General features: G+C 48.0%; 1 pseudogene; it reads right to left on the minus strand.

The window, feature by feature from the left end:
• Window positions 1–454: 454 nt before the first annotated feature.
• Window positions 455–8475, minus strand: LOC123396885 (annotated as a pseudogene).
• Between the last annotated feature and the right edge of the window lie 4429 nt (window positions 8476–12904).

The raw sequence follows: 12904 nt of genomic DNA on the forward strand, positions 1-12904 counted from the left end.
CCACATGAAATATCACTTTCATTTCATTGATATGATGGACCCACATACAAAAAGATTACAAATATAACAAGTTACACTCTAAGACATTACAAGTACCTAGCTCAAGGTTCTGACCGCCGCCCACATCTCCGCAATCTCGGAGATGGATAGGGCTGGGCAGTCGGCCGGGCAAGCGGCGTCGATCTTGCCACTGTGCCGGGTGGAAGCCACCAGAGTCGACGTAGACCGCACCCACCTGCAGAACGTAGCAGTCCGAGGTGGGTCGGGTTGGACGGCCACCGGGTGGTCACCTCCACAGACCCCACCCCGGATCTAGCCAACAGAGGGGTGGTGGGGTCCGGTGGAGGAGTCAGCAGACAGCTAGGCGGCGCCGGCTCCGGGTCCGAGGGAGGCACGTCCGGGACCGAGAGCGGGGGCGACGAGAAGGCCCGCGGACAGGTATGGCATGGAGAGGCTAAAGCTGGATGTCCGCCGCGACAAGCAGATGCCGGAACATAATATCTTCCTCTTCTTTTTTTGTTTCTAGCAACATGTCGGTGTAGGCGAAATAGAGCAATGCCTTGAACACTAGAGCCTCGATGTCATCTATGCGTACAGCTCTGGATGTGTCGCCCTCCTTCATTGCGCTGAAGAGCTCTGCACCAAAGACCGACGATCGGGAGGCGAGCACGCATCTATGTGCGGCGAACATCTCACTGCCAACCTGAAACACCACGTCGGTGCCCTTCTCAGTCTTAAGGAGATCCCTGAGTTGTGGCTCAGGTTAGACAGGGGCGGGAAAACAAACTTTGGGGCAGCAGTCTCGGCCAACTTGGTGGAGAACCCGTTGATGACAACGATGTCACATCTGATTGTGAATGAATCATCATCCTTGAGATGCTTGGATTTCTCAAATGCTTCCATCTTGACGAACTTTGAGTTCCCCCAGCCAGGATTGCCCGCGTAGTTCCTCAGCGGTTCTGATGCCAAAGAAGGTACTTCGTGTTGCAGCACATCGACGAACCAGAAAATGTGGTGCGCTTTCACCCCCGCGCTAACGTTATCGTCAAGACAGAGGAAAAAGGACAGGTATATTGGTGCGGCCTCTCGCAGCGCCGCTCTTCTTCTCCCCCTCGGCTATCTCAGCTCGAGGATTTTCTCAAGAACACTTACACAATGAAATAACTCACAGAAACACACACGCACACACACACACACATGAACCAAGGAAGAACACAAGGGCTTTGCCGCTAGAACACTTCCTTGATTACCCACAATGGCTACATGTTTTCTGTCAACCCTCATATACAGCTGCCTTCTATTACTTCAGTGCAAATATATATATACAAGGACTCACGAACGAGGCACTAATGTTATGCACTCACGCACAACAACCCACTACCAGCACTAACTAATCTACTCCATGCACGTCCCAGCGCGTGTGCGGCATGCATCCCTTAACGGCCGGCCACACGACCTGGACAACATCCAATGCACAGGATTCAACTAACATGCTAACTAATCCTGGATTGACTCAGCTAACTAACTCGACGATTTGGCTAATATCTAGACCACTAACATGCAATGCATGTACTAATTACTCATACTACTCGGTCATACACACATGCATAGACTGGCTAGTACTCCCACAGTGAGCACACATGCACGTGCACAAGTCACGTGTCAAGATTATTTTCAATATTTTCCCTCCTAATCTTGACACCTTGACTCATCAAACTCTCCATGAATGACACCTTGGCGGTGCCGAGCTCCACTCGAAATCGTCGTTGACGTGGTCGCAGCAACACGAAGACAGCCGCCAATGCCATCTTGTCACACTGATTCAATGAGAGTCACACCTCCTACATCTTCACCACGAGCATGCCACGCGACACACTCGTTGTCTCATATTCGCCGTCGGTGCCGCAACTCGCAGATGAGTTGTAAGAATTAATCTAGTTGTAGTTGTAGTATTAGGTATAGTCTAGTCCTAGTACTAATCCTTTTGTTTTCACGTTTGTAAACCGGACTCGTGTACGAGTCGGATCACGTCGTGTTGCCTGCCGAGTCCGCAGCGCGTTGGACGTGGCTGGTATGTATCTCTTTATATACGCAAGTAATAAACAGGAAAGCAGCAAGTAGTCTGCACCCAAACCAGCTTCCACGTTCCATTGAGAAAGACGATCGCAAATTATACGAAGCAGCGCTTGTACACAGCGTACGTCCGCAGCTAGACGAGCGCTGGCACAGTGCAACGGAATCCATCCAGCAGTGTGCCTGCTTGCTAGCTTTGTACTTGCGTGTACAGCCCTTCGGTGATTTGATCTTCGGTTCAAAAGCCAATAATTGGTATCTAGAGCCTCGACGATCTACGATCTACGATGACGGACAGCGACGCTGAGTCGGTCGAGTCCGGCAGCGGCGGTGCCAAGGCGAACAAGAACGGTGACAAGGTGAAGAAGGGCGTCAAGTCAGCAACCAGTGGTGGAGGAACGAGCGGCGCCAACGTCCAGGCGCATCGCAACATCCCCATCTAGTATCCGATGCTCACCGACGCCAACTATGGCGTGTGGGCGGTGAAGATGAAGATTATTCTTCGATCCCTTCGAGTGTGGGAGGCCATCACGGACGACGACGTCGACGAGGAGCGCGACGAAGGTGCCATGGCCGCCATAGCCCAGTCTGTGCCGGATTCCGTGCTGATGACATTGGCGGAGTTTGAGACGGCAAGAGAGGCGTGGATCGCACTCAAGGAGATGAGGATCGGAGAAGATCGCGTTACCAAGGCAAGGGCACAAGTGCTGAAGCGCCAATTTCACAAGTTGCAGATGGAGGAAACTGAATCGGTGAATGACTACGCCATGCGTCTTACTACTTTGGTGGGAGAGATCCGCGCGCTTGGTGCAAAGCTCGATGAGACCGAGATCGTGGAAAAGTTTTTCAGTTCAGTCACTGATAAATTCACGTACATCATCGGCACACTCGAGCAGCTTTACGACATCGACGACATGACCATAACGGAGGCGATCGGACGATTGCGGACATGGGAAGAGAATGCTCGTGGCTGTCGGAAAGGCAAAGGAGGAGGTAGTGACCAACTCATGTACTCGCGCGCAGATTGGGAGGCCCCAAGTAGCAAAGGAAGGCGTGACGGTGGCGAAGGCTCAAGCAACACGAAGGGCGATGGACAAAACGGAAAAGGCAAAGGAAAAGGCAAACCACAAGGTCGTGGTAAGGAGGGCCAATCTAAAGAGCAGAAACCACGGAACTTGGACTTGTCCGAGGTCAAGTGCTATAACTGCAATAAGATGGGTCACTTTGCGAAGGATTGTCCAAAGCCTAACAAGCGGGAGATCAAGGCAAATTTGGCAAAGCAGGAAGACGAAGGTCCAGGCCTTCTGATGGCCGAAGTTTGTGATCTCGCTGAAACGGTGGTTGTGAAACCAAGCCGGAAGGTGCTACTTCATGAGGAAAAAGTGACACCAAAGTTATCCGGTGATCAGACCGTGTCGTGGTACCTCGACACGGGTGCCAGTAACCACATGACGGGGTGCAAGGAGAAATTCCTCGAGCTGGAATACGATGTTGAAGGCTCGGTCAAGTTCAGTGATGGTTCAGCTGTGGAGATTTGCGGGCAAGGATCTGTCCTCTTTGAGGGTCTCACAGGCGAACATCGCATACTCACCGGAGTGTACTACATCCCACGGCTGCGCAACAACATCATCTCTATTCGGAAGCTTGACGAGAATGGATGTAAGGTGAATATCGAGAGCGGAGTGATGACGATCTTCGACAACCTCCGAAACGTGCTAGCTCGTGTTAATCGCACACGGAATAGGCTATATATCCTCAACCTTGACCAATCTCAACCGGAGTGTTGGCTCGCCAAGAGTGATGATGATTCGTGGTTATGGCATGCTAGATTTGGACAACTTCTACGCCTTGAAGAAGATGTCAAAGATGGAGATGGTATCCGGGATGCCAGTTATCGACCATGTTGATCGAGTATGTGACGGGTGCTTGGTTGGAAAACAGCACTGCAGGCCATTCCCTGCTCAGTCTACCTATCGTGCAAGTGATGCACTCGAGCTGCTCCATGGTGATCTCTGTGGCCCTATCACCCCGGCAACTCACGCTAGAAAGAAGTATTTATTCCTTGTGGTACACGACTACTCGAGATATATGTGGGTCATTCTCCTACGGTCTAAAGATGAGGCGTTTGAAGCATTCAAGAAGCTGAATGCTGCAACAGAGATGGAACACAAGCTGAAGGTTCGCGCTCTACGGACAGATCGCGGCGGAGAGTTTACGTCGAATGAGTTCAACGACTACTGCGAGAAGATTGGCATAAAGAGGTTCCTCACGGCACCTTACACGCCGCAGCAGAATGGGGTCGCTGAAAGGCGCAATCGAACCGTCGTTGACATGGCAAGGAGTTTACTCAAGAGCAAGAACCTGCCGGGGACTTTTTGGGGAGAAGCTGTCTCGACGGCAGTCTATCTTCTCAACCGGGCTCCAACGAAGGCGGTGATCCGCAAGACTCCGTATGAAGCAATTTACGGACGTAAGCCAAATGTGTCTCATCTACGGACATTCGGGTGCGTGGCACATGTGAAGACGGCGGAGCCGCACCTCTCAAAGCTTGCCGATCGTAGCACCAAGATGGTGTTCATCGGATACGAGAGAAGTTCCGGCACCAAGGCATACCGCTTCTATGATCCACAAACCAAGCGTCTACGGATTTCACGCGACGTCGTGTTTGAAGAAAACCAAGCGTGGAATTGGAGCGCCGCAGCCGACGATGCTCCAAACAGTAACATATTTGCAGTTGAATTTCCAACTGATGATGATGCAGGGGAGGATGTCCAGGTGGTTGGCAAGACGCCCAACCAAGGTGACCACAATGGTAGTGATCATCATGGTGCCGACACCGACGACGACGCGCATAGGTCGCAAGGAGATAGCGACAACGCCGCGCGCGACACAGGCGGAGATCTCGACGACAACATCGACAACGAGGCGCATAGTGACAACGACAATCAAGATAATGGTCACGGTCACGACGACTACGCCGATAACACGGATGTCGATGACACACCAGGGTCTCAGCCGTCTTCCTCAAGTGCATCAACACCGACACAATTTGTGTCGCCTCCTTCGCAAGCCACAACGGACTCCTCAGGGCCTTGTCGCTACAAGACCCTCAAGAAAGTCTACAAGTACACAAAGCCAGTTACGCTCGAGTACTCCGGACTGTGTCTGTTCAGAGTTGAGGAGTCGGCGAACTTCGTAGAGGCGAGCAAAAGTCCTAGCTGGACGCACGCCATGGATGAGGAGATGAAGGCAATTGAGAGCAATGGCATGTGGACTTTGGTAACCCGACCTCCAAACCAAAAGACGATAGGTTTGAAGTGGGTTTACAAGTTAAAGAAGGACACGGAGGGTGCCATTGTGAAGTACAAGGCAAGACTCGTTGCAAAGGGCTACGTTCAACGTCAAGGAGTTGACTATGATGAGGTGTTTGCACCGGTTGCTCGAATCGGGACGGTGAGAGTGCTCCTAGCTTTCGCAGCACAAGAGGATTGGAAGGTTCATCATATAGATGTTAAATCCGCTTTCCTCAACGGCGATCTCACAGAAGAAGTGTACATGGAACAACCCCTCGGCGACGAGAAGAAAGGCGAAGAAGGGAAAGTTTACAAGCTCAAGAAGGCACTTTACGGGTTAAAGCAAGCGCCAAGAGCTTGAAACTCAAAGTTAGACCGAAGTCTGGTCTCGCTCGGGTTCAAGAGATGTCCCCTCGAGCACGCAGTCTATACAAAGAACTCCAAAGGCTCAAACCTGCTAGTTGAAGTTTATGTCGACGATATGATTATTACCGGAGATAGCGTACAAGAAATTGAACGTTTCAAGGCGCAAATGAAGAACAAGTTTAGCATGAGTGATCTAGGATTACTCAGCTATTACTTGGGCATCGAAGTGAAGCAAAGCTCCGGAGAGATTTCCCTATGTCAATCGGCTTACGCGGTCAAGTTATTGGACAAGTGTGGCATGTCAGATTGCTACGCGACACAAGTTCCAATGGACCAACGTCACAAGTTGAGCAAGCGTAGCTCAAATCCGCCGGTGGACACCACAATGTATCGAAGCGTTGTGGTAGCCTAAGATACTTGGTGCATACCCGACCTGACTTGGCTTATTCAGTCGGGATCGTGAGTCGTTTCATGGAGAAACCGACAATCGAACACATGAGCGCGGTCAATCAAATTCTACGCTATGTGAAAGGCACAATTAATCTTGGCTGCACGTACAGAAAGGGAAAGGAAGGACTGATCCTTCGTGGATATTCAGATAGTGACATGGCAGGTGATGTTGATGACCGAAAGAGCACAACGGGCATGGTTTTCTACCTTGGCCCGAATCCGATTAGTTGGAATTCTCAGAAGCAAAAGGTGGTGGCACTGTCTTCATGCGAGGCAGAATACATAGCGGCAAGCACGGCGGCTTGTCAAGCAGTTTGGCTGAGAAGACTCCTAGCTATTCTTGCAAAGCGGGAGGTGCAGAAGGTGTCATTAAAGATTGACAACCAACCTGCAATCTCATTGTGCAAAAATCCGGTTCATCACGAAAGGAGCAAGCACATTGATACCCGGTTCCATCACATCCGGGAGTGCATTGAGGAAGGGATGATCGAAGTTCAGCACGTGAATACGAAGGACCAGCTTGCCGATATTTTCACCAAGTCCCTCGGTCGACAGAAGTTCAACGAGATGAGGAAGAAAGTCGGAGTGCATGAAATGGAGACAAAACAACTAGATTAAGGAGGTGAATGTAAGAATTAATCTAGTTGTAGTTGTAGTATTAGGTATAGTCTAGTCCTAGTACTAATCCTTTTGTTTTCACGTTTGTAAACCGGACTCATGTACGAGTCGGATCACGTCGTGTTGCCTGCCGAGTCCGCAGCGCGTTGGACGTGGCTGGTATGTATCTCTTTATATACGCAAGTAATAAACAGGAAAGCAGCAAGTAGTCTGCACCCAAACCAGCTTCCACGTTCCATTGAGAAAGACGATCGCAAATTATACGAAGCAGCGCTTGTACACAGCGTACGTCCGCAGCTAGACGAGCGCTGGCACAGTGCAACGGAATCCATCCAGCAGTGTGCCTGCTTGCTAGCTTTGTACTTGCGTGTACAGCCCTTCGGTGATTTGATCTTCGGTTCAAAAGCCAACATGAGTCGCCTCCATCTTCGCCACTGGTGCCGCAACTCGCCGGTGTCTCGCCTCCATCTTTGCCACCGGTGCCACAACTCGCCGGTGACTCAGCTCCATGTTGCCGACGATGACGCACCTTGTTGACGACTCGCACTTGGAACTCCTTATGGCAATAGCCTCCGCTCCATGGCTACCACCTACTTGCCGCCGATGACACAACTTACCGGACGACATACCTATCTCCATCACCGTGATGCAGTTCGACGATGATGAAGACATACACCAGCCGCTAGCAGCATCACGCCGCCAACGACGTCCACCTTGCGCCGCCGACGTCCCCCTCATATGGAGTCCGTCACGCAGCCACACCGTCGTGCACCTCCATAGGCCGACACACGGCCCGGAGCTTCGCGCGGCCGCCGACGAACGCCACCATTGCCGGCACGCCTCCGGCATGGCGAACCACGCCCAAAACAACCAAGCTCATGATACCAAGTGTTGGTGCGCCCACTCGCAGCGCCACTCTTCTTCTCCCCCTCGACTATCTCAGCTCGAATATTTCTCAAGAACACTTACACAATGGAAGAACTCACAGAAACACACACGCACACACACACACATGAACCAAGGAAGAAGAACACAAGGGCTTTGCCGCTAGAACACTTCCTTGGTTACCCACAATGGCTACATGTTTTCTGTTAGCCCTCATGGCTGCCTTCCATTACTCCAGTGCAAATATATATATACAAGGACGAGGCACTAATGCTATGCACTCACGCACAACAACCCACTACCAGCACTAACTAATCTACTCCATGCACGTCCCAGCGCGTGTACAACATGCATCCCTTAACGGCCGGCCACACGACCTGGACAACATCCAATGCACAGGATTCAACTAATATGCTAACTAATTCCTGGATTGACTCACCTAACTAACTCAACGATTTGGCTAATATCTAGACCACTAACATGCAATGCATGTACTAATTACTCATACTACTCGGTCATACACACATGCATAGACTGGCTAGTACTCCCACAGTGAGCACACATGCACGTGCACAAGTCACGTGTCAAGATTATTTTCAATAAGGTAATCCGCTCACTCGGATGTTTGGCCATTGGAGTAGTATTTAATGTACCAGCGATGGTCACATGCAATGAACTGGTGCGACTTGAGGAACTTCCCGGTGGGCAGAGTCTTGGTGCAGGAGTAGCCATCGACCGTGAGAAGGTGGTACCCGCTCGCCCCGTTGGCGACGATGACGGAGGCGGACATGAACGACTTCCCGCGGAAGGCTCGCAAGCCTTCTTTAAAGGTGGGTAGGAAGTAGGAAACTTTATCTCCTCCGTCCCGAGCTCTTTTGGAGGGGTTTGCTGCTGCTAACACTTTGGAGGGGTTTGCTGCTGCTAACACTTTGCTAGGGTTCAAGCGCCCGACTGGAGAAGGGGAAAGGGATGGATGGATGAAACTAGCAAAAGTACGAAGCGACTTGCCTTATTTTGCGGCAAGTAGTGAGGCTCCGCACACGCGAGATCAAGCGATCGTTCTAATTGGGACTGCCCATTCAAGCGGAACATAGTTTAGGAAACCTTTTAGACATCCAGTCATTTTTCTGGTTTTGGGAAATTTCTAGAAGGTTCTTTGAACCTTTTTTCTTTTTTTCTTTTTTGTTTCTCTTTCAAAAATTGTTCTGGATTTTTAAAAATTCTTCTTCAAATTCAAATAATGTCTTTGAATTTAAAAAAATGATTTAAATTTTAAATAGATGCCTTTTTTGAAACATTCATAACTTTAAAAATGTTTGGTTTTTTAAGAAAAATGTTCGGTATTTTACTAAAATGTTCATTATTTCCAAATAATGTTTGGTATATTTAAGAAATGTTCACAATATCAAAATTTTGTTAAATTTCCAAACTAAGTTAGTGTACGATTTTCTTTTTAAATTTCGAAAAATGTCCTTGATTTAAAAAATCTTCCGAATTTAAAAAATGGCGTTTTTCAATGTTTCTGATAAATTTTTTTTCAAAATTTGTTCTTCAAATATAAAAATGTATTTTATTTTTCGAAAAATGTTCTAAATGGTAAATAGTTGCCGTTTTTAAAAAATACTCATAACTTAAAAAAATGTTCATGATTTTCAAAAAATATTTGGTATTTTAAAATATATTCGGTATTTAAAAAAAATGCTCAGTATTTAAAAAATGGAAATATAATTTTTTTTGTTCAGTTTTTAAACTAAGTTCCTGTTCGAAAAAAAATCTAAATTTTCAAAACAATGTTGTTGCTTTTAAAAAATGTTTTAAAATTTAAAATTAATATTGATTTTCAAATTCAAAAATTGGTTCAAATTGAGAATAAAAGGGAAAATGAAATAAAAAACCACAAAAAAGGAAATAAACAAAAAAGGAATCAAAGAACAGAAAAATAGAAAAAAAGGAAAATATTAGATTTTCTTAAGACGAAAATATACTGGGCCGACCCCCTTTTTGTCCGCTGGGCTGTTCGCCACAACGAGTGACGCATAGGAGGAGGTGCTAGGAACGAAAGAAGAAAGACAAGGAGGCGTATTTTTACTGGACTCATAGGCCTACATGAAGTACTCGATGGTTTAGCTCGGCCGGGCTTCATGGCCTTTATTGGTAACCTAAAGAAAAATCCTCTCAGTCTATTTTTTTTCTTTTCAAACAAGAGGGGGACATTGAGAGTTACTAAAAAAAGAGCGAAATCACTAAGGAAACTGCTTATATTCAGCCAGATGCTAACAACAACATGACGACAACCGCGTTGCGCGAGCGACACACGTCTCGTGGGGCCGTCTACCGCTTATCACTCTTTTCCCCTCTTCTTAGCTACAGCCAAAGCACCTCCTTCATTCGTTTTCTATCCAAATGACCAAATCACGGTCTCGTCTCCCTCTCTCTGTCATTTCACATCTCGCCAGAGAGGTGGCTCTGCCACTGCTGCCATACATGAGGAACAACGAACTAGTGAGCCCACAAGCGTTGTTGTGAGCTAGTGCTGCAAGGAGTTGTCGGTCTTGCGAGCTAGACGACTACTAGAGCTCGCTGGAGTTGCGGGGAGAGGGGCCTCGGCGTCGCGTATGCTGTGTGAGCGTCCGGTTACGTCTGGAAGAGATGATGCGAAGGGAGGGGTGAAGCTCCTCTTGCGACGGCCGCTGCCGATGCTGCAAGGGGAGCTGACGGAGTTGTTGCTGCGAGGCGAGGCTGATCTGCTTTGTTAATGCCGCAAGTCAGCCCAGCAATGGGCGTCATGCTGCGAGTCAACCCTGCCATGGCCGTCATGCTGCAAGCCGGTGCTGTGATGCGACTCAACTGCTCTGACGACGGCTCGAGCTGCTCCAACGATGTTATGACGACGTTTCGGGTTGCTCCGATAATGCTGCGACAGTGGCTCGGGCTGCTCCAACGATGCCGCGATGGCGGCTCGGGTTGCTCCGGTGATGCTACAACGACGGCTCGGGCTGCTCCGATGCTGCTACAATGAGGGCTGCTCCAGTGATGCTATGTTGACGGCTCAGACTGCTCCAATGATTCTGTGATGGCTGTGTCGTGTTGCGAGCCGGTGCTGCGACGACTATGTCATGTTGCGAGAGCCGGTGCTGCGAGGCCACTAGAGTCGCTGCTGCCGGCGTTTTGCGGTGTCAACAAAGTTTGCGAGGCCACCAGAGTTGCTGTTGTGGGCGCTCTATGGTGCCACCGGAGTTTGCTATGCATGCAAGATTATGTGTGCGGTGTTGTGTGATGAGAAAAGAAAAAAAGAAAAGAAGACCCTCATCGAATGGCTAGAGAAGTTCAGATCCTACGATTCAGGAGGCGGATGTTTTTTATTTTTCCAGCATCCGGATGGTGCCTAGCAGTAGTCAATCACTAATTGAAAAGTACTCTTTTAAATGATTACTCTCATTTCTTTAGATTGCACAAGTGTTGCGTTGTATATATGCCATTGGTCGTAACCTGAGAGTTTTTTCTTTTTGCACGAATCTGTATTTTTAAAATATTTTATCTCTTAAACCGAGTATTTATATCTCGAACCTTTTTCATTGTTGGCTTTTTCACGTTTAGACTTTAAAAACTAAATCCCATGTTGATATGTTTTGACGAACTATTTTTTTAACGAAAAAATGGATGAAAAAACTGTGTCTCTCGCGATAGAAAAAATAGAAAACATATTTTCCCCATTTTCGAGTGGCACGACCGTGCCTCTCATAAAGGCAAAACCGTGCCTCTCACAAAAAAATGCGTTTCTTTTTCATTTCAAGAAGTGCCTCTCGCGAAAGCGAAATTGTTCCTCTCGCAATTTTTTTTATAGAAAACACGTTTTTCGTTTCCGAGTGGCACGGCCGTGCCTTTCGCGGAAGCAAAATCATGTCTTTTAAGAAAGCAAAATCGCGTCTCTCGCAAAAAAAAATGTTTCTTTTTTCCAATTCCGAGAGGCACGACCCTGACTCTCGCGAAAGCAAAATCATGCCTCTCGCGACGGCACAAAAAACACGATTTTTCATGCAGAAAATATGAAAAAAAACGGCGAAAAGTTAAGAAAGACCGATAAAAAATGAGACAACAAAAAATGCAGAAAAAAAAACCAAAAACGTGTGCGGAAAAATAAAAAATAAAGTCCAAAGAAAACGCTCAAAGCACGACACAGACTGAAAATGCGCCAAGCGACGGCGCGTCGGAGTGATCATTGGAAGGCTCCCAAAAGAGTGCTCGTTAAATAGTTGCTCTCAAAAAAGAGGATAGACCCCCGACTAACACCTAGAGCTTGCCAAACGGACCGGGATAGCGGGGCCGGCCCCGTAGCACACACGGCCCAGGCGCACGAGACCACACATGCTAAATGTGTCAGGCCTCACACGCGGCACACGACGGGCCGTGCTTTGGCCTGAAGGCTGAACACGCGGGCCAGCGCCACACGACTGTTTATTTATTTTATATTTTTTTATTATTATAGATGTTTGAAAAAATAGCCTAATAAACCAAATTTGACCCAAAAACAACCTAGCAAGCCGGCAACCTAACAGCTTGGCGTGCCATTGGGACGGTCCATATAGCTTGTGGGACCTGCCTGGGTTAAAGGGGAGAGCACATGGGCCTGCACGACACGACCCAATTAATAATCGTGCTATAGCAGGTCGGGTCGTGCCAGGCATAATTATGATGGGTTGGGGCATATCGTGCCGGGCCCAACTCCCGCACAACGCCTTGGGATTTCTTTTTTGGCGCTTATGCGCCTGTTTGTGAATGGGCACCTGTAGGCATCCCATCACTTGTATAATATGGGTTGACCCATCTTTATTCTCCGAAAAGTTTTAAAAAAACATGGACCGGTCCATCTTTATCTGTTTGAGATGGGCAGCTCATCCTTATTTGCGAAAAAGTTTAGAAAAAACATGGGCCGATCCATCTTTATTCGCCAAAAAGTTTAGAAAAATTAGGCAAGATGGGAGTTCGAACACGAGACCAGTAACTTCGGTGCGAGCACCACTGACTGCTATGTGTTAAAAACATGTTATTTATGTTTTTATTTGTTGCTCCGGTCTCGGGAATCCTTCAATTTTTGGAAGCTTCCAGAACCTTTCGAAACCGTTTTTCCTGATTCGCTCGTCATTTGCGAGGCTGTTTTATTCGGGTTTTATTTTTCATTTTCTATTTTATGTTAATACGTGAAATTTTTGAAAATTCGT

The sequence above is a fragment of the Hordeum vulgare genome, chromosome 1H (genome assembly GCF_904849725.1).
Source record: "Hordeum vulgare subsp. vulgare chromosome 1H, MorexV3_pseudomolecules_assembly, whole genome shotgun sequence".
Lineage (NCBI taxonomy): Eukaryota > Viridiplantae > Streptophyta > Magnoliopsida > Poales > Poaceae > Hordeum > Hordeum vulgare.